The sequence below is a fragment of the Macrotis lagotis genome, chromosome X, assembly GCF_037893015.1.
Source record: "Macrotis lagotis isolate mMagLag1 chromosome X, bilby.v1.9.chrom.fasta, whole genome shotgun sequence".
NCBI classification, from domain to species: Eukaryota; Metazoa; Chordata; class Mammalia; order Peramelemorphia; family Peramelidae; genus Macrotis; species Macrotis lagotis.
The window spans coordinates 194,373,813-194,396,814 of record NC_133666.1 but is presented as its reverse complement, the minus strand read 5'-3'; the positions used below and the strand labels follow the sequence as shown (position 1 = coordinate 194,396,814).

Sequence of the window (23,002 nt, the reverse complement as noted above, 5' to 3'; positions counted from 1 at the left end):
CCAGGACCAGGGATCTGTCTGCTGCGCCACTCAGTGACCCTACAGCAGAGTCAGAGTGAAAGGAGAGAGAAAATATAGTACATGGTAGTGGAGAAATAAGAAAGGAGGGAGTTGCGATCAGCAATGGCAACGTTGGAAAAATATGGAAGTAACTTTTGTGATGGACTTATCATAAAGAATGTGATCCACTCATGACAGAGTTGATGGTGTTGGAACAAAGACTGAAGCATATTTTTTGTTATTATTATTTGGGGGAGGGTGCAGGGCAAGTGGGGCTGGGTGGCCTGCCTGGGGCCACATAACAGGGTGATCTTTGCGTGTCTGGGGCCGGATTCGGACCCAGGTGCTCCTGGGTCAAGGGCCAATGCTCTGTCTGCCACCCAGCCACCCCTACTATTATTACTATTTTATTTTATTTTGGGTCTTTTTTTTTTTCTTCTTTTTGGTTTTTGCAGGGCAGTGGGGATCAGGTAGCTTGCATGTCATATGGCTGGGTGATTATTGGGTTTACCAGGCTGGATATGGACTCGGATGTTTGTGGCTCCAGGACTGGTGCTTCGTCCATTGCACCACCTGGCCATACCTACAATTGTTACTATTATTTTTTTTAATTTTAATTTTTTTTCTCTTCCCTTTACTTTTTTGCCCAAGCAAGTCTATCTATATTCATGGGGGGAGGTGTATTTTGTTTACTTGTAAACAAATATATTTTATTAATGTAAAGAAAAACATTTGTACAACATGAGAATAAAAAATAAATTAAAAAAAACAAAAAACAATCCAACTTTACAAAAAACAGATGATGACATTTAAAATTAATTATTTTTATAAGAGCATAAACTTTTTAAATTTTTTTCTTTATTTTATATTTATTTATTCTCTTTTTGTACAAATAATGTTTTTATACATAAATAAAATATTCTCGTTTAAGAGTAAACAGAATACCCCCTCCCCCACAAAATGTAGACTCACTTGAGTGATAAAGGGGAGAGAAAAAAATTAAAATTAAAAAAATAATAGTAACAATTTAAGTATGGCCAGGTGGTGCAATGGACGGAGCCCCAGCCCTGGAGCCAGGAGTACCCGAGCCTATATACGGCCCCGCACACCCAACAGTCACCCAGACGTGTGTCATGCAAGCCACCCCAAATACCCTGCAAAAACCAAAAAAGGAAAAAAAAGACCCAAAATAAAATAAAATAGTAATAATAATAGGGGTGGCTGGGTGGCAAACAGAGCATTGGCCCTTGATCCAGGAGCACCCGGGTCCAAATCTGGCCTCAGACACCCAAAGATCACCCTGCTATGCGGCTCCAGGCAGGGCACCCAGCCCCATTTGTCCCACACCCCCCCCCAAATAATAATAATAAAAAATGTGCTTCAGTCTTTGTTCCCATACCAACAACTCTGTCATGGGTGGATCACCTTCTTTATGGTAGGTCCATCACAAAAGTTACTTCCATATTTTTCCACTGTTGCCTTTTGTATTTCTCCACTACCAGGTATTATATTTTTCTCTCTCCTTTCATTCTGATTCGCTGTAGTATATCAGAGTGGTGCAGCAGACAGATCCTTGGCCCTGGGGCCAAGAGGCCCTGAGCCCCCATACCATCCCTTAGGCCCAGCATCCACCTGACTCTATGGTCCCGGACAGGCCATCCAATCCCAACACCTTGCAAGAAGTACAAAAGAAAATGTGTTATATCTGACCACTCTCCCCTTGTGGTCCACCCTCTCCTCTATCACTCACATCACTCCTCCTTCCCCCCCTGTCCACCCCTCCTTCTTACTCCAGATGCCTATACCCCATTGAGTATATATGCTGTTTCCTCTCCTAACCACCTCTGATGAGAGTGAAGATCCCCTCATTCCCCCTCGCCTTCCCCCCCTTTATCATTGCAATAGCCCATTGTAATAAAGAAAAAACTTATTATATGAGATATGTTGGCCTATTCTCCCTCTCCTTTTTCTTTCTCCCATTACATTTCCTTTTTTTTTCTATTGACTCCATTTTTGCACCATATTTTATCTTCAAATTCGGCTTTTTCCTGTGCTTCAACTATAAAAGCTCCCTCTACCTGCTCTATTAACTGAGAAGGTTCATATGAGTATTATCAGTGTCATTTTTCTATGCAGGAATACATGCAGTTCATCATCATTAAGTCCCTCATATTTTCCCCTTCTCCTCTAATCTCTATGCTTCACCTGAGTCCTGTAACTGAAGATCAAACCTTCTGTTCAGCTCTGGCCATTCCAAAAGGAACATTTTAAATTCCCCCAGTTCATTGAAAATCCATCTGTTTCCCTGGAAGAGGACATTCAGCCTTGCTGGGTAGTTGATTCTCGGTTGCATTCTAAGCTCTTTTACCTTCCGGTATATTGTATTCCAAGCCCTACGAGCTTCCAATGTAGTTGCTGCTAAGTCCTGTGTGATCCTGACTGCAGCTCCATGATATTTGAACTGTGTCCTTCTGGCTGCTTGTAATATTTTCTCTCTGACTTGGGAGTTCTGGAACTTGGCTATAATATTCCTAGGGGTTGCTTTTTTGGGATCTCTTTCTTGGGGGGATCGGTAGATTCTCTCCATTTCTATTTTGCCCTCTGCTTCTAGAATATCAGGGCAATTTTCCTGTAGTAATTCTTTGAAAATGATGTTAAGGCTCTTTTCCTGATCATGACTTTCAGGTATTCCAATAATTTTTTAATTATCTTTCCTGTCTGTTTTCCATATCAGTTGTTTTTTCAATGAGATATTTCACATTTTCTTCTAATTTTTCATTTTTTTGGTTTTGAAGTAGTGAATCCTGGTTTCTCGGAAATTCATCAATCTCCCTGAGTTCCATTCTTTGTCTGAAGGATTTGTTCTCCACAGAGAGTTTTCTTATCTCTTTTTCCATCTGGCCAATTTTGCTTTTTAAAGCATTCTTCTCCTCCATAACTTTTTGAACTGTTTTATCCATTTGACCTAAGCTGGTTTTTAGCATGCTATTTTCTTCAGCCTTTTTTTTTTTTTATTTCCTTGACTGGGCTGCTGACTTCATTTTCATGTTTTTCCTGTATCTCTCTCCTTTGTTTTCCATTTTTCTTCTAACTCCCTCATTTTATTTTCAAAGTTTTTTTTGAGCTCTGTCATAGCCTGATCCCAATTTCTGTTTTTCTTGGAGTCTTTAGATGGAGGAACTTGTGCTTCCTCATCTTTAGAGTGAGTATTTTGATCCTTCTTGGGCTCATTTGCAAAATATTTCTCAATGGTTTTCCTCTTGTTTCTCTGCTTGCTCATTTTCCCAGCCTAAACCTGATTTTGGAGTGCTTCCTGAGCTTTGGGGACACTCCCACAAGGGTCTCAGTGTGTCCTCCCTCCTGGTCTGTGAATGACCATACGCACCTCCTTCTGCCACAGGGCTGAGGTGGAGGGGGCTCCTGCTTTTCTATGGGGGGCCTAGACTGCAATCAGTATCTGAATGAGGTCAGAACCCCAGAGTCCTATTCCAGGGGCAGAGGACAGAGCTCCACAGTCTCTCTCTCTCTCTCTTCATTCCCCTCCCTAGGTTCAATAGGCTCATGCCCTGGGGGCTCCTGCTTACCAGCTCTGCCTGCTTGTGTTCCTGGATCTGGGCTGCCAAAAGACCATGTGGCTCACTGTGTGCCCTGAGGTCTGGGCTTCATGTGCTCACCCTGGCAGAGGTCCCCCACTGTTCCCCCAATTTGTGCTTGGTGCTCCCCAGGGTGCATCTCAGGAGACTCCCCCACTTCTTTGAGCTGTGGCACCCAGTGCCCTGGGGCTGCCTCCGGGAGGCTGAAGTTCTTTGGCTCTGGCAGGCCACCCCTCTGGCGGCAGCCCCTCTGACCCCGGGGAGCAGAGCCTTTCTGCTCTTTTCCAGGTTACCTTGAGTAGGAGAACTGCCTCACTGGGTCCCTCTTTGGGTTCTGTCTCTGGAAAGTTTAGTTAGAGTCCTTAGTTTGGAAGTTTTATGAGAGAGCTTCTAAGCGATGTTGCTCTCTGGTCGCCATCTTGGCTCCACCCCCAAGAGTATAAACTTTTGAATGCAGATATTGTTTAATTCTTTCTCTTTTCTCAGAACCTAGCACAGTGCCCTAAAATTATCAATTCACACACACAAACACACACACACACACACACACACACACACACACACACGTAATGAATTGAATTGTTTTGAATTGAATTGAATTGAATTGAATTGAATTGAGAAACAGTGTGATGAAATAAAGGACTAGATGGGAATTCAGGTGAACCTTGGTTCAAGAGAGTTCTCACACATTTGCTATGTGAATATGAAGCAGTCTCTTAAATCTCTCTGAGACTTAGTTTTCTGTAAAATAACAGGTATCACTATGGATCCTTTCAACTCTAAATGTACGATTCTATAAAATATGTTTAACTTCAATTTGAAAGAAATTCTAGAACACATTAAAGGATGATCAATGTAAATCCAGAAAAGCAAATGGTGACCAACATGGCTTTAGCATAACCAAGTGATATCATAAAAACTTTAAAGTGTTTGTAACGCAATTACTAAACTAGCAAATCAAAACAATTTCATAGTGAAACTAGTTGTTAGCATAACTCTTAAGATTTCTTGTGCTATTCTAGTCAGTATTATAATTGTTTTTTTCAGAAATAGTTGAATACTCAGACTCAAAGAATAGTCATTAATGGTTCCATGTTCAATTCAGAAAACCTCTTATCAAGTAAATCAGAGATCTTTGTTTGACATTGCACTGTTTTGTTTTGTTTTTTTTTTAGGTTTTTGCAAGGCAATGAGGTTAAATGGCTTGCCCAAGGCCACAGGGCTAGGTAATTATTAAGTGTCTGAGGCTGGATTTGAACTCAGGTACTCCTGAGTCCAGGGCTGGTGCACTATTCACTGCTCCACCTAGCCACCCCTTGACATTTCACTGTTAAGATTTTTTTTTGTCAATGTGTACAAAGAAAATATATATCAGATTTCAAGATAATGCAAAATTGGGGGGGATAGATAACAAATTATATTACAGTCAGAATTCAAAATGAACATGACATATTAAAACACTGGATATAATCTAGTAACATGAAATTAAAGAGGGATAAAAGTAAAATCTTTTTCCTTGGTTCAAAAAAGTCAACTTTATAAATACAATATGAAGTAGCAATAGGAAGCATGATTTAACAATGATTCATTTAGAAATAATTTGGGAATTTTAGTATACTGCAGGCTCAATATGACCCAAAAATAGATATGATTATAAAAAATGTTAAAGCAATAACAGGCATATTGAAAGAGGGAATAATTCATAGGAAGCCATAAGTTTATTCTGACATAGACCACATATGAATCACTATGTTCAATTCTGGGCAGTATTAGTACTGGAAGTACAATGACAAGTTTGATAATATCCAGAGAAGAACTTTGAATTAATGCTGTCCTCATGAGGCTTAGTGGATGTTTTGTCTAGATAAGAGACATTATAAGTGGGTCGTGACTACCATTATCAGGAAGGCTGCCATGTAGGGGAGTTTTACATTTAGATCTAGTTGTAGAGCTAGAGAAGGAAGGGAGTTTAGAATCAATCTAGTCTAACTCCCTCATTTTACAGAAGGGAAAACTAAAATTAAATGATTTGCTCAAAGTCACACAGGTGGTAAATGAAAGGGTTTGGATTTGAACTCACATCCTGGTACTCTAAGTTCAGTGATCATAAAATTCCAGAAAGCAGAACTGTGGAAACATATGAAAGATTTAAAATACAAAAATTATTGAGGGCAGGTAAGGCTTTTTAACAATTTCTAACTTTCCAAAATAACTGTGCTGCCATGATAAGAAAGGAGATTTTCCTTTAAGCAGCCTCTAGGTAACTGCTTAATTTAGGTTCAGTTTGGTTTCACTCCATGGTCATTTACAGCTTATCTAAAACAGTTAATATTAGTTCAACTTAAAGTAAAATAGTATTGTTTATTTTCTATCTAATTTGTTCACTAATCTTTCCCTTTTCTAATATCCTACAGCATTTATAATATATATATATGTAAAACTGTTTCCCTAATTTTATATTTTCATGTTACTTTTCCCCCTACATACACAAATAGCTCATTATTTTTATGCCTCTCTAAAACCTGTGTAATTTAATATTGTATATTATAGCTAATTATGTTTGTGTCCTAACACCTTTCTAGGCTATAAGTTTCCAATATGCTCATTCATTGTAAGTTTGAATCTCACTCAGGGTCTACTCCCTATTTAATAAAGCACTCAGGCCAGGGTCTGTCACAGAGTAAGTGTTTTATTTATTTTTTCTTTTTACATCTTTGAATTTTATTTTTAGTTTCCTTAATTTATTTACACATTGCTAAAATATTGTTGTTTAAGAGTAAAGACAATACCCCCTCCCCCACAAAATTACAAAGTCTCATGAAAAATAAAGTAAAAGAAAAAGAGAAAAAAATGCGTTTCAGTCTGTATTCTGATATTTCAGCTCTGTCTTAGGTGGATTGCTTTCTTTATCATAAGTCCATCATAATAGTTACTTCCATATTTTTCCACAGTTGCTGTTGTTGATTGTAATTCCCTCCATCTATTCCTCCCCACTACCATCTATTTTATTTTCTCTCTCCTTTCACTTTATCCCTCTTCAAAAATGTGCTGTGGGGCAGCTGAGTGGCACAGTGAACAGAGCACCAGCCCTGGGGTCAAGAGGTCCCAAACTCACACCCCACCCCAGAGACCTAGCAACCACCTGTCCCCATGGTCCAGACAGACCAACCAATCCCAGCATCTTGCAAAAAGTAAAAAAATAAAATGTATTATATCTGACTATCTTCTCCTATGATCTATACGCCCTCCCCTCCCCCATCCCCTTCTCTCCTCTTTCTTCTAGATGTCTATATCCTATTGAATGTGTATGCTGTTTCCTCTCTGAGCCATTTCCATTGAGAATGAAGGTTTCCTCATTTCCCCCTCACCTTCCCCCTTCCATACCATTGCATGAAATATCTTGTATATGAAATATCTTAGCCTATTCTACCTCTCCTTTCTCTTTTTCCCAGTACATTTCCCTTTCACCCATTGACTCCATTTTTACTATATATCTTCAAATTCAGTTCCCTCCTGTGCCTCATCTATAAAAGCTCCTTCTACATGCTATATTGAATGAGAAGGTTCATAAGAGTATTATCAGTATCATGTGTCCATGCAGGAATACATGCAGTTCATCATCATTAAGTGCCTCATAATTTACCCTTCTCATCCTCCCTCTCTATGCTTCACTTAAGTCCTGTACTTGCAGGTCAAACTTTCTGTCCAGTTCTGGTCATTTCAATAGGAACATTTGAAATCCCACTGTTTCCTTGAAAATCCATCTTTTCCCATCTTTCAGTTTTTTTCAGGGTAGTTAATTATTGGATGCATTCCAAGCTTTTTTGCTTTCCACAATATTATATTTCAAGCCCTACAAACCCTTAATGTGTGATCCTGACTATAGCTCCATGATATGTGAATTGTCCTTCTGGCTGTTTGTAATATTTTCTCTTTGACTTGGAAGTTCTGGAACTTGGCTACAATATTCTTGGGTGTTGGGTTTTTTAATCTCTTTTTGGGGGAGATGGGTGGATTCTCTCAATTTCTATTTTACCCTCTGCTTCTAGGATATCACATCAATTTTCCTCTGGTAATTCTTTAAAAATGAGGTCAAGGCTCTTTTCCTGATTGGACTTTCACGTAGCCAAATAATTTTTAAATTATCTTTATGGATCTGTTTTCTAGATCAGTTTTTTTTTCAATGAGATATTTCACATTTTTTTGAATTTTTCTTTCTTTTGATGTTGAAGTATTGTGTCTTGATTTCTCGCAAATTCATTAGCTTCCTTTAGCTACATTCTACATCTAAAGGATTTGTTTTCCTCAGAGAGCTTTCTTATCTCCTTTTCCATCTGTCCAATTCTACTTTTTAAAGCATTTTTATATTCAATAACTTTTTGAACTGGTTTATCCACTTGACCTAAGCTGGTTTGTAACATGTTATTTTCCTCAGCACTTTTTTTGGATCTTCTTAACTAAGATGTTGACTTCATTTTCATGTTTTTTCTGCATCTCTCTCATTTCTTTTCCCAATTTTTCCTGTATTTCCATTACTTGGTTTTCAAAAATCTTTTTTGAGCCCTGTCATAGCTTGAGCCCAACTTCTATATTTCTTGGAGTCTTTTAGATGCAGAAGCTTGTACTTTCTCATCTTCAGATTGAGTATTTTTGTCCTCCATGGGACCAAAGTAATTGTCCATGGTCAAGTTCCTTTTTTTTCTGTGCCTGTCCCTGGTTTTGAGATGCTTCTTGAGCTTTTGAGTATTATTGGGAACCCCTGCCCCACAAGGACTTCAGCATGTGAGGCTCTGACTGCTCTCCTGGTCTGTGAATGACTACAAGCTCACTCCCTGCCACCAGGCTGTGAGGGGGTCCCTGCTTTATGGGAGGCCCAGAATATGACTTGGGGTCTTAATGTGGTCAAAGCCCCAGAGTCCTATTCCAGGGTCAGAGGACAGACCTCAACAGTCTCCCTCCACTCCCTTACCTTCAGTGGGTTGAGCACTCAGGACACAGCTGTCTGGAAGCTCCTGCTGGGTGATTCCACTGGCCTGCTTCCATTTCCTGGGATCTGGGCTGCTGAGTGCTGTGGCCACACTGAGTGCCATGACCACACTGAGGGCCTGGCCATCGCCCTCACTCTGGCAGAGATATCCCTGCTGATCTTCCAAGTTATGCTTGGTGTTCCTTGGGGTGCAGGTCAGGAAACTGATTCTGCTGCCAGAAGCAGTCATGCCCAGGTGCCCCAAGACTGTTCCCAAGAGGCTGAAGTTCCTTTGTTCAGGTGTGGTGCCACCCCTCCAACCCCATGGAACATAGTTTTCCCACTATTTTCCAGGTTACCATGGGCTAGAGAGTTGCCTCATTGGATCTTTCTGTGGGTCCTCTCTCTCTCTCAAAAATTTAGTTAAGAGGCATAATTTTAAGGTTTTTGAAATATTTTGGAGAGAGCACCTAAGAGAGGAACTCCTCCTGCTACCATCTTGGTTCCTCACTTTATAAAGTGCTTTATAAATAATTATTTATTGATTATTAATTGACTGATTTGTTTTGCCTAGCTACTAATTTATTACAAAGAGGGATTCCATTGGGTGTAGGAAGACATCGAAAAATGACAGTACTGTTTTGTTTTTTTGAATGGACATTGATAAAGCATTTTTAAAGTGAACATAAGTTAAAAAGGATACCACTTTATTAGATAAAAGAGCAAAGGATCATAGGATTGGTGAAAAAAAAGAAGAAAAGTTTAAATTGAGAAGCTGGAAGCTGAAGAAATTTATTTGGAATAGTTTTGATATTCTAGATAAAATAGGAAGCAAAATTGTCATTTGTATCAAGGTTCTGTTGAGAATTTTAAGAGACTAGCAAAATATTGAAATAATGTCTAAGAGAAACTGGGTAAGGACCAAAGGAATGAAGAAAAATGTTGTCAAGGAGCTATAAAGACCCAATAGAAATAAGAAAGATAGCAAGAATCTGTAAAACACATAATCTGTACAATGTTAGAACTTTCTCCATCAAGACTGGACAAGTGAGGAATGGAAATAAAGAAGAGAGAGAGACTTTGACATAGATAAACAGGATTGAGAATTGACAAGGGTTTAAGAAATGTCAGGAAACTGAAGGATACCTTCATGCTAGTAGGATAATCATTTAAATGATTGATTATGGAATTCAGATTGAAAAGGAGTTAGGTATGGCCCAAACAGGCCTTATAGGATATGAAAACAGCAAGGAATCAATTTATTTGAGATAATAATAAAAAAAACAGAACTAGCAGAATTGAAAAAGTGTAACCATTAAATGACAGAAGACAATGGTCAACTTTGATAACTTCACAAATTCAAAAGAGTTCCAAGTAATGAAATTTAACCTACGACTATGGTGATAGATGGCCCCATAAGGTTTCTAGGATTAAAAATATCATGTAATTACAATCCTGAAATTTAAGAAAGATATCACTATTCATACTGAGATTGCCTATGATGACTAGTTTGTCATTGTTACTAATCTAGGCCACTGTAGTATTAATAAATATAATGCACATAATACCTTTAACTATAATTCCTATAATCCCCTTACCTTATAATATTGATAAATCCTATATAATATGTGAAAATCTATTTCCAACTTCTGTATGAACTAGCACTGGACAATTTTGAATTCAAGAATTTAAGGCTAATATTTTTAGTTTTTAAAAGAATTGCTGGATTATAAACTACAAAAATCCATGCTATGTTCTCAATTCTAGGGACATCAAAACTATAGCTAAGGCAGAGAAAGTTATGATTATATATTTTCTTAAACATTTTTGGGGACCTAGTCTCTCGTTAAATCAGAAGCCAAAATCAATTTCTCAACATTAAAATAACAAAGAATAAAGAAAGATTTAGGATTGATAACTTTGATTACTTTTAGATTATTTTTTTCTTTTTACTTATATTAGTAATAAACCATATTTAAAATGATGCATTAAAATTAATAAAATATAATTTTGTCTTGTATGTTAGAGCTTTCATAAAACAAAAAGAAAATTCAATTCTATCAGAAAATTAAGTAATAATACATGTTCAATGTACCAAAAGACTATAGTAATATTCTTCCTTTATTCTTAATCATCACAAGGAAGGGAATATATATGAAGCTTCATGGTGAATAAGGCAATCCATAAGGCAATCCATGTTCTATCTACTCTTAATTGCCATTCACTAACTTTTGGACCTTGGATAGGCTACTTAATATCTTTGGACCTTGGTAAAATATGTAAAAAAGAATACATTATTTATAAAATTCCTTCCAGCTCTTATATTTTATTCTATTAATTTATATTACAATGTTTGTTGTTGTTTAGTCATTTTAGTCATATCTGACTCTGTGTGACCCCATTCGGGCTTTTCCTGGTTAAAGATATTAGAATAGTCTGCCATTTCCTTCTCTAGCACATTTTGCAGATGAGGCAACTCAGGTAAACAGGGGTAAATAACATTTCAAGGGTTATACTGCTAGTCATGGATCATATCTGAACTACAGTTTTTGCTATTCCAGGCCTGGAATTCTATTTACTCTACCACCTAGCTGTCCCTATATTATAATTATTAAGATATTAATTTATTCATGCTTCTATATGTAACCACCTAAATTAATATAACATACATTTTAAAAATTCTATTCTGGCGTGGTTAGGTGGTGCAGTGGATAGAGCACCAGGCCTGGAGTCAGGAGTATCTGAGTTCAAATCCACTCAATTATTAATAATTACCTAGCTGTGTGGCCTTGGGAAAGTCACTTAACCCCAATGCCTTGCACAAACCTAAAAAAAAAAAAACCTCTATTCTGTCCAAGATTTTTATCAGTGAATTGAATGATGACAAAGGTTATATGCTTGCATAAGACATGAAAGTACAGGGTATCTATTGGATAGTGGAATATGATTTTGTAGTCTAAAGATCCAAATCTAACAAGATAAACTTTAACAAGATAAACTACAGTTCAATATTATATCTATACAAGTAGAGGATCAATAATATATAACTAGTCAACAATTCAAGAGAAGTAGACTAAAAGCTTCAATGAATAAATAATATGCTTTAAAAAGCCCCAAAAGCCACTGGGAGGGTAAATTTCATTAATGATACCCAGAAGCTGTAAATTAATAGTTACACTGGTTGAATAGTTGCCCTGGTCAAAGAGTATCTATTTACATCATATTCTGGGAATCCGTTTTAGGAAGGAAAGTAACAAACTGAGGCATATCTAGGGGGAAATGACAAGGACAGTGAGCAGCTTGCTGCATTTAATCATGGCAAGATCATTACATGATCAGTTGAGAATATATATATATATATATATATATATATATATATATATATATCACTCTGTATAACCTAAACTACCATATAAATGTTCACTATTATTATGTAAATTGATTAGCTGAATAAATCTGGAATGCTTAAACCAAAGAAGATCATGATGGAGATAGGATAAGTGTTATCTTTAAATATTTGAAGCATTTTTATTTTTTTTAAATTAAGCTAATATCCTTTTTTCATTTATTTATTTGTATTTGTCAAAAATCATAGGTCATATATATATTTTATATATTCACAATATATACATATATGAACACACACATACACATATGTATATAAACAAAGCTAGAGGAGAAAATTACAACTTAAATCCAATACCTTTATCTGAAGTTTAACCCTTTAATTTTACAGATGAAGAAAATGAGATGTCAAGAGGTTGGCAATTTATCTGAAGTCATATAGGTCAAAAGAAAATAAAGATCTCTGCATACCATTTGTTATTGATTTATTTTCAAACTAAACTCCTCAAAATTTCCAACTTGACATCAGTGGGTTCATTCTTTCCAATGGACAGTATACTTAACTATAATTTGGTTTATCATTGAATGGTTTTCATATAATTTCTAATTTTAAAAGTGGCTGTATTTTAAAATCACCCATCTGTCATTGTAGAAAATAACACATTTTTTTAAATCCAGCTGAGTTTTATGTAGGAGTTACAATTCTGAAGACTTGGCAATTATAGACAATGCAGCATAAGTTAAATCATATACACTCAAAATTTTCTATTTTCAGAGCTATGTTGAGCAGCAGAAACTGATGCTAAAGTTTGTGAGTGGTTAACAATTGAAACTTGTGACTTGAAAAATGTTTGTTGTCATTTGCAAATATTCCTATAAAATAGTTAAATATAGCCTTTGAAAATCAGTTTCATTTCAGCAGCCTAGACATAATATCAGAACAAATAGTTGAAAAGTAAAAACCTCAGTCAATTGACTGCTTGGTGTACAAACAACAGGTTTGATGCCCAACAACTGGTTTTATTGAATATTTTCACTAAATTGACTGGTTGTTTTGGAGTATTGTCAACACAGTCTCAAAGACATTAAATACCAATCATGTTTGATGAAAAGAAGATAGAATTAGCTCTAGTATATCCTTCTTGTCTGTCTTTTTCTTTTGTTGAGAGAGAAAAAAAATGTACTTCAATCTGTGTTCAGATCCAGTGTCTCTGTCTCTGGGATGAATTGCTTTCTTTATTATGAGTCCACCAGAGAAGTTGCTTCAATACTTTTCCCAAAGTTGCTATTATTAGATGTATTTCCCTCTACTCTATTCCTTCCCATTTTCATTTATTCTATTCTTTCTCTACTTTCCCTTGTCCCTGTTCAAAAGTGAATTGTATCTGAGTACCCTCTCCCATGACCTTCCCACTCTTCTGTCACCTATTCCCCCTTCCCTCCCCCCCATTCCCCCTTATCCCATTCCTTTCCTCTCATTTGTCTCTAAGGTAAGATAGATTTCTACACCTATTAGTTTGTATGTTATTTCCTCTCTGAGCCATTTCTGATGAGAATGAAGGCTCACTAATTTCCCCTTGTCTTCCCCCATTCAACTCCATTGAAAAAGCTTTTTCTTGACTCTTATGTGAAATATCTTAGCCCCTCTCCTTTCTTTTCCTCCAAGTACTTCCCTTTATCACCCATTGAATCCATCTTTTTACTATATTATACCATTATATTCAGCTCTTTCCTATGCCTTGTCTATATATGCTCCTTCTAATTGCTCTTATAAATGAGGTTTATATGACTTATCAGTGTCTTCTTCCCATGCAGGAATTCCACCAGCCCAACACCATTGTGTTCCTCATAATTAGTCCTTCTTGTCCATACCCTCTATGGTTCCCCCAAGTCCTGTACTTGGGTATCAAACTTTCTGATCAGCTCTGGTTGTTTCAATAGGACAGGTTGAAAGTCCCCTGTTTCATTTAAAATCCACCTTTTCCCCTGACAAAGAATATTCAGTTTTGCTGGGTAGTTGATTCTCGGTTGTAAACCAAGATCTTTTGCCTTCCAGAACATCATACTCCAGGCACTATGAGCCCTTGATGTAGTTGCTGCCAGGTCCTGTGTAATCCTGACTATAGAGCCATGGCAGTTGAATTGTTTATTTCTGGCAGCTTTTAATATTTTCTCTTTGACTTGGGGGTTTTGGGAGCTTGGCTATTATATTCCAGGAATTTTTCATTTAGGATCTCTTTCAAGAGGTGATTGGTGAATTCCCTCAATTTCTATTTTACCCTCTGCTTCTAGGATCTCAGGACAATTTTGCTGTATTATTTCTTGAAAAATGAAGTTGCTTTTCAAAGTCTTTTTTTAGCTCATTCAAACCTGGGCCCATTTTTCATTTCTTTTGGAGGTTTTGGGTACAGAAGCTTCGATTTTGTCATTTTCTGAATCTTTCTTGGGACCAAAGTAATTTTCCATGATCAGAGTCTTCTGTTTCTGTTTGCTCATTTCCTCAGCCTATGTCTGATTTACTGCACTTCCAAGACTTTGGAGGTTTTTTGGGGATATTTTGGGGACTTTAATTCTTCCAAGGTTTTATAAGAGGCTCTGACTGCTCTCTTGTCTGTGCCTTGGTATGCGAATGATGACAGGCCTTCCCTTCTGCCCTGGAGCCGTGAGGAGAGTGAGTCCCTGCTTGGTAATGGTGGTCTTGTGGGGGCCAACACTGCAACATAGATCTGAGTGTGGGCAAACAGCTGAGGCCTGCTCCATGGAGAGCTGAGAGACCTCTGCACCGGTGACCCCCTTACCATCTGTGGGCTGCCCTCTGGAGGTGCAGGCTGACTTCCCCGATTCTCACTGCAGGTTCTCACCAAAGAGCTGCTTTGAGTCTGGTGCTCACTCAGGTGAGGCAGAGTTCTCTCACCACCCCTCAAGCTGTTCCTGGTGATACCTGGGCCAGGAGGTCTGGAAGCCAGCCTCTCTACCAGGGAACCAGGCACTCCCAGTGATTTAGGCACTCAGCTGGGCTGGGCTTGCCGCAGCTGTGACTGCCGTTGTGCTCCCAGAGGCTTTTTTCCAACCCTGGTCCTGGTGAAACAGACCTTTCCAGCAGAACTTCTAAATTGTCTTGGACTGGGAAATTGTATCACTTAGACTTTCTGTGGGTTCTACCCTTCTAAATTTTGGCTAGAGTCATAATTTGATGACTTTTGGAGATTTGGGGGAATGAGTTTCCAGGAATTCCTGCCTTCATGTCACCATCTTGGCTCCACCCCAGCCTTTTTATTTTTAAAAAAATTTGCACTCTATAATTTTTGAGACTTTCCAAACTGAAATTCTAATATCCCATGAACTCATTATTCTGTTAGAAGCTCTTCCTAAACCAAGCTTAAATATTTTCCCTGTGACCTACTGATTCTAATTCTACCCTATGGGGTCAAATGACAGTTTAATTATTGAACTTCTAAAGTCATTTCCTTATTGATACAGGCTATGCCTCATTTTTTGTTTATAATATATTATTTTAGAATATTTTGTTAATAGGCACTTTGGTAGAGTATAAAAATGTTAGATTTGGAATCAGAGGACCTGTATGACCCTGGTCAAAATCCACAACTTCTCATTTACTTTATCAGTAACAAGAAGACTAGGCATTTTTTTTTTGCATTCTATTCAGCTTTAACTCTATGAATGCATGAACCTAGGAACAGATTTCATGAGCAAGCTGATCCATCCTGTAGATACTATAATGTCATTATAACATTCATTGCCATTATAGCATTAAAGATTTAGTCTTAATATTGTTTAAAATTTTGCTCCACATTCTATGAACTGCATAAGTAGAAGAGGGGTTAAATGATGACAAGATGGTGTTATTCATCCATTACACTACTAATACAGAAATTATAGATAATGTTGTGAATGTGGTAAAAGTGATAGGAACAGAGAAGATAGGTTGAAAAATTACTAGGGAGAAGATTGGATCAGTTTTTAAATATACAGAAAGGAATAGAAATTATAGTCAGTCAACAAACATTTATGCTCTCCATGATGTTTTAGCTTCACGTTTCATTTCACCCTTTTGAGACTGAAGAAAATAACCAAGAAGTAATCTCACACCCTCATTACTTTTGTTCATGAAATCCAAGTAACCAAGAAGACCTTAAGTTCATTTTACAAGGGTTGAAGATAGAGATTTTACCAAGTGTATAATTTATTTTTGATATCAAGTATTAAGTCATGGAATCTCAGAATTTAAAGGGATTTCAAAATCTATCTAAATCCAAACCATATCTGAATAATATTTCCCTCCATAACATTCATTTTTTGTTTGAAGACTTCAAGTTAATAGCTGCAATTATTATTTACTTGCAAGAAACTAAAATCTGCCTTTCTAAAACTTCTACCCTTAATGTAACTAATTCTCTCATAAATCAGGCAAAACAAACTTAATCATTTCTTTTCTTATCTATCATTGTTGCTGTTTAGCCATGTTTGACTCTTCATGACCCCATTTTGGTGGTTTTTTTGGTAAAGATGTTGGACTTGTTTGTCAATTCCTTCTCCAGCTCATTTTACAGATAAGGAAGCTGTAGCAAACATGGTTAGTGACTTGCCCAGGGTCACACAGTTAGAAATGTCTGAGATCAGATTTGAACTCACTAAGAGGAGTCTTCTTGACCCTAGGCCTATAACTTTATCCACTGTACTACCTGTCTGCCCCTTCCTATATAAGAGATATTCAAATATCATGCTATTCATATACCTTACTACCCAAAAAATACTCTTCAATTTCATGATACTGCCTTCCTGAATGTCCCACAACCTACATATTCCATCTTTTGGCTCTCTTGTTGTCCCCCATAGCTGGAATGCTCTTGTTCCTTCACTTTAATTACTTACCTTCCTGGCTTCCTTTAAGTTCCAACTAAAATCCCACCACCTACAGGAAGTCTTCCCCATTTCCTATAAATTCTAGTGTCTTCCTGCTGTTAATTATATCCATATATAGTTTGTATATACGTGTAAATAATTTGTTTTGAATATGGTATATTTTATGATGACCCCTCCCCCATTAGTCTCTGCTCCTTGAGGGCAGAGTCTGTCTCTTACCACTTTTTTATCTGTAGCACTTAGCATAATATCTGGCAATAGTAAGTGCTCAATAAATATTTATAGAATTAAATTCAATGTTCCCCCTAAGTCTTTTCTCTGCTCTAAACATCCCTTCACACTCCTCTCATATGTAATAATCTCATGGTCCTTTATTCACCCTGGTTGCTCTTCACTCCTCACTCTTCAAGTTTTTTAAAAAGTGACTACCTTTACATCTGAAGCACTCCTCTCTCAATTTTGGCTTGTATAAGCCCTAGATCCATTCAATCCATATAGTGCTGTCTCTAACAAGAAGCTTTTCATGACACCTCCAATTATTGACACTACTTTACTCTAAGATTTACTTTGTATTAATTTGCACAAAATTACTTATGTACATGTTATATCTCCACGTTCCCCACCTATAGAAATCAGATTGCTTCATTTTGGTCTTTGCATCGCCCAGCTAGAACAGCACATTTTTGTTGTTGATGTTCACTCTTTCAGTCATGGCTGACTCTTCATGATCCCAGAAATTATACTTTTCATGGATTTTCTCAACAAAGATACCAGAGTGATTGTCATTTCCATCTCCAATGGAATAAGGCAACCCATAAATTAAATAATTTTCGCAGGATAACATATCTAATAGCTGTCTGAGGACACATTTGAACTCAGTTCTTGCCTCCTAGCTCCACAGGGTCCATAGGGTCACGACTGAATAAGTTGTGCACAGAGGAGTTATGATTAGGTTCTGGACCTGAACTCAAATTTTGCCTCTTTGAACTGAATTCAATTAAAAAACTTGTTTTTGAAGATTATAATAAAGTTAATAGGTTCTGAATTAATGACAAAGCTTTTTCTTAATAAACCTAAATATTTAATTCTGACTTTTGAAAAACTTCAGTAAATATGGATGCAAATACTTTTTATAAAATATAAAATATAAAACATATTTTTCACTTTGGGGTTAGCTGAATATAAATATTTTGAGTCCATCATACCTCATAAAAGGGTTCTCTTCCCTGCCTTCTCACCACAGGAGGAACCAAAATAAAAATGAATGATTTTATTATTTTTTAAGATTCCTTGTGATTCATTCATTTACTAATCTAGCCAGTAAGCTTTCTAAACAAGAAGAAATTGTGTTCTAAGAGAATCAACCATTTTTATAACTTTCTAAGAAGCACTGAACTACCAGCATATGGAGGTGAGTTAATATTCTTGAAGACCAATATAGTAATCCTTATCTTTAATACCTAAAGAAAAGTTCAAGCTTGAATTCTTCAATAAACAGTAAGAAACAGTCCAATAAATTTTAAATGTATATAAATGAAATAGATAAATAGAAAATAAAACAATGCCAAATAGCTCAAAAAATAAGTGCCACTTCTAGTTGTAGGGATAACATACTATTTTTTTCTCAAATCCCTTTCCACAATGCCTAATGTGATGTCTTTACTGCTCACAAAAGACATTCAATGAGGAAGGAAAGCAAGAAGAGAGGAAGACATAAACGCAAGGGAGGCAGGATGGAATAAAGGAGCGAAAGAATGTAGGGAGACAGAGCCACAAACTTCCTAAAAATGTTGTTCTATTTCTGTGATTGACCAAACAAAATATCATTCTTTAAGTCAGACTACAAGCAAATTTTTTAAAAAATTTTAATTGAAGTTTTTTTTAAATTAAAGGAGATTAACTATTTATTCCTTGTGACATCTAATTAGAAGCTTCTATTTCACAAACAATAAAATTTTATGAAGTCTTAATCTAATGGAAAGAAAACAATAATTATTAGGGAAAACAAATCTCTCATTCTTTATGCTTAGGATCCCTAAGAGCCTATGACAGAAAGATACCCTAGTTACAAGAAAAATGGTGGAATGATAATTTTCTTTTTAAATATAAGCATTTCTCATTTGAGTCAATTTTAATGAATTTTAGATAAAGAAAAAAGTTCAATTAAATAGATACTGTATACAGAATCATCAAAATCCTGTAATTTTCAATACAATATAGAAAATTTAGCACATAGTAAAAATCTTCCAAAGACTAAGGGAGACAATAAATAACAGACTCTTTTTGGAGCAACAAGGCACCCTTTGCCCTCTTCTAGAACGTGTTACTAAACTCCCATGGCAGCTCAGATAGGTACAGCAACAGCAGGAGTTGTTTTCTTCCCCAGATTTCCCAGTTTAAGGTATTATATTTTCTATAGTTTTAAGATCTGATTGGATATCTAGATATAGGTTCTGTATTATCACATCAACATAGTAAAGAAAACTACAGAATTGCACTTAAAATTTTCTTTTACGATTAGTCATAAAATCCATTATGTGAATAGTAATATTTCTAAAACAGTGTAAAAGAAGATAATTTGTAAAATGTTAAGTATGATTCTTTACATTCCCATGAAAATAATTAATTTAGATCTCACATTATCTGTAATTAGTATTTCTCTGAAATTCTTTATATATCTCTTTTCTGTTTTTTCATTCATAAAAAGTAATTCAGCATACTTTTACTCTATGCCACTATGAAATGAAAAGAAAAAAAAAAAACTTTTAAATGTAGTTTTACAGCAAACCAGAGTAGAGCACAACAATGGGAGGAAGGGTCAAAAGACCAACTATTAGTTTTCTCAAATAAAAGAGATCACTTTACTACTCAGACCTTTAATCATTAAGCACTTGCATTCAAATCTTGCCTCAGATACTTACTAGATATGAAACTGTAGGCCAAAATCACTTATATTCTGGCTGCCTCAGTTTCCTCATTTTAACCCAGGAATTATAATCACACCTACCTCAAAAGATTTGTTGTGAAGATACAATAAGATAATATTTATAAAGCATTTCCCAAATGCTTCCTATTATTGCTATTAGTGAATTATATAATATATATTTTAAATGAAAGAATGAAATTTAAAGATGTTCCCCCCTTGCTCTAAGGGAATTTCGGGATGTTAATCTATTAAAGGAAATGATTCTTCTGGGGTGGCAACTCTCACTTGTCTAGAGTATAAAATTGTAATGTAAGAAAGCTACAAATTTTGTTCAACATTTAGAAAATTCCATTTTCAGAGTTTGATGAGATTATCTTGATGAAAATAATATTTAAATAGAGATTATAAACCAAAGATCATATTATGGAAATCACACAGAAACTCATGCATATGTGCATATATATAACCAAAGCTGAACTTATTATTATTGTTGTGTATAAATGGCAGAATCTTTAACACAACCACCTTTTTATCAGTACATTTCTTCTCCAAGTACAACATCTAATAAGTTTTTGAATTAAGGAAGACTGATAAGTGTATATTATATATATATATATATATATATATATATATATATATATATACACACACACATATATATATACATATATTCTATAAGTTTAACAAATCAAATGCCATTTTAAATATTCCCCTTTCTAATTATTACTCTGTAATTAAATATGATTAAGGAACATGTCTCAATAGATCATTGACAGATCAATGCTGACACTTTCTCTACAATGCATAGTCTTAAAAGAGTTTCCTAGAGCACAGATGTCAAACCAAGGGCAAAACCATATTAAAATTTAACTGGGAAATATTTAACAAAATAAATAAAAATTATAATATGATATTGGTATGATTCATTTGTGGTCTTCTAAGTCAATATGCCACTAACAGGAATGCATTTCTATTTGAGTTGGGACACCACTGGCCTAGAGAAATAAGAAATTTAAGAGATTTGCCCAAGTCATAAAATGAAACTTGAATTCATGTCTCCATGAGTTCACTCTCTACCATGCTATAATGTCTAATACAGGGCTGATAAGACATAAGTAATATTGAATTCTAATATTCTGTCAAGCATTATAAAGGTGAATGTTTTAGTGTTTCTAAGTGGAGTCAAAAATATATAAATATCTTTTTCAGGTTCAGTATTCACTTTTCAGTGTTTTTAACATTTGTTTTTAACAAATAAATCTATACCAGACAAAAATCCTCTACTCTCTATGATTAAATTATCAGATGAATCACTAGATGATGATAAACTACTTTTTTTAAGGATCTCAGTTTCTGTCATAAAGTTATTTAGCCAACAAGAATTAAATAAAATAAATATAAAACAGATGGCCATATTAACCTAACTGAGAACAAAGTTGAACTCGTTCCATCTTGGTCCTCTATTAGTTTTTGTTTCCATATACACTGTGGGGGGTATGGAAAGGCAAAAAACTATGGGAAATGAGAGGAGTTATAAATCTCTTAACTTTGGAAAAAATAACCTTTAAGGCTATATGGTTTTAATTGCTCACCCTGGGCGTGTGTAGTCATCTCTTTCTGGTCTTTTCCAAGCTTCAAGTCACCTACACAGACAAGACCACATAAGCTGATTAGAGAACAATGTTTATATAGTCAATAACTTGTCATGAGTTTCTCACCACTTAGGTTTTTGATATGCTCAAATACATATATTTGGGGGGGGAGGCCTGAAACTTTTCCCAACATTTCTGATATTAATTTTTGAAAAATTTCTTATGGAGGGAAACATTGTATCACATGGTTTTCTGGGTTGAAATGGTCAAAATATTCATCTACAGCATCTTACCTCTGATGATGTATGCCTCTGAATTTAACATGGTTAATTCTTAAGCAAAACACAAACAAGAACCCCACTATATTTTGTTATTGGAACCACATTAGAAGACTTTCTAGCTAATAGATACTCCCAGAGTTCACCATCTCCTTGGCATAGGTTTTGAGAACCAAGAGTCAACTCCATGCTATGGTGAGTTATCAGAGTAGGATAGTTTATTCTGCTTTAGAAAAAAATGCTCTCACTGTAACTTGGGAACTGAGTGAAAGCACAGATGACACAGATCATCCAGGAATGAATCTAGTAAGAAAAGAAAATGGACCTGTTTTATAACAAGAATCAATATACATAGTATATTGATTTGACTCCAGAAATGGAAAGCAAGAATAGGTTGGGAAGAGAAGGGTGATGCACAAACATGACTGGAACAGTCAGCATAAAATAATGAGCTACATGAGAAGTAGAAAATGTCTAACTCCTCTCTTAGGGATCAGATCACACCACCAGGATGAATCTCACTTCTGTGTGAGCCTGAAGCAGGACCCCTTTGTTGGAAGAAGGCACTCCAGGGTTCCAAGAAACTATCAGTATTATAGATATTATATTAATAATTATAATGATTATAGACCTAAAGAGTAATATATTAAAGTATAAATCTGACTTTAGAATTAAGAAACCTTGATGTCAAATCCTGTATTACCAGTATAGTTTTGGTAAGCAGAGGCAGATTAACTTAGCATCCCAGGACCCTCCAATTGCAGATAAGTTGCCATACAATGCATAGCACAGTGTTTGGCACACAAGTACTTAATAATTATTTGTTCATTTGACTTGCATATATGAAGAAGCTACATTCATCATCAAAATGATGAAATTGAAGGTCTTGACCTCCACACTTATTTACTATACAGGTACAACCACCCTCTTGTTTCATTTTTTCCCTCTACAAGTATGAAAAGTTTATAAAGATTATTTTCCTATGTAGGTTTATAATACATACTTTCCTAATTCTAAATTGTAACAACTTTTTTATGTAATAATAAAAATAAAATATATATATTCTGTTTTCTAAAGAGATCAAATAGCTTTTACTGCTTTGTCCCTCTTATTTTCCCTTCCCTCCAAATCCCAAATTCTGCCTCCTCTGCTTGTACTTATACATTTTTATACAATAAAATTTTAGTCATTTATCCTCAATTTTAGATAACCCATAAAAATCTAAGCCACATCCTACAGATGCGTTTATGTAAGAGTTTAAATGATGTTGGTAATTTATATTAAAATCATTGGTAAGACCCTCTCATTTTGATCCATATTTAGAGATTCTGATATGCTTTCTTTGTACTTGATTTAGAGCAGAAATGAAAGGATATGAAGTTGTCTTTTTAATGTATAAAATTAAAAACATCGTTCTC

The 23,002-nt window shown here is 35.7% G+C and overlaps 1 protein-coding gene across 9 annotated transcripts in view; it reads right to left on the bottom strand.

Moving 5' to 3' along the window:
* Positions 1-23,002, bottom strand: part of PAM (peptidylglycine alpha-amidating monooxygenase) — a 478,021-nt gene that overhangs the window by 367,782 nt on the left and 87,237 nt on the right. For 7 of the 9 annotated variants that reach the window (XM_074207272.1, XM_074207271.1, XM_074207266.1 and 4 more), the window contains one exon: positions 21,307-21,357. The exons of the other annotated variants lie outside the window; for them this stretch is intronic. The gene's annotated coding sequence lies outside the window, so the exon portion shown is untranslated. The remainder of the gene's footprint in view (positions 1-21,306; positions 21,358-23,002) is intronic. 9 annotated transcript variants of the gene reach the window in all.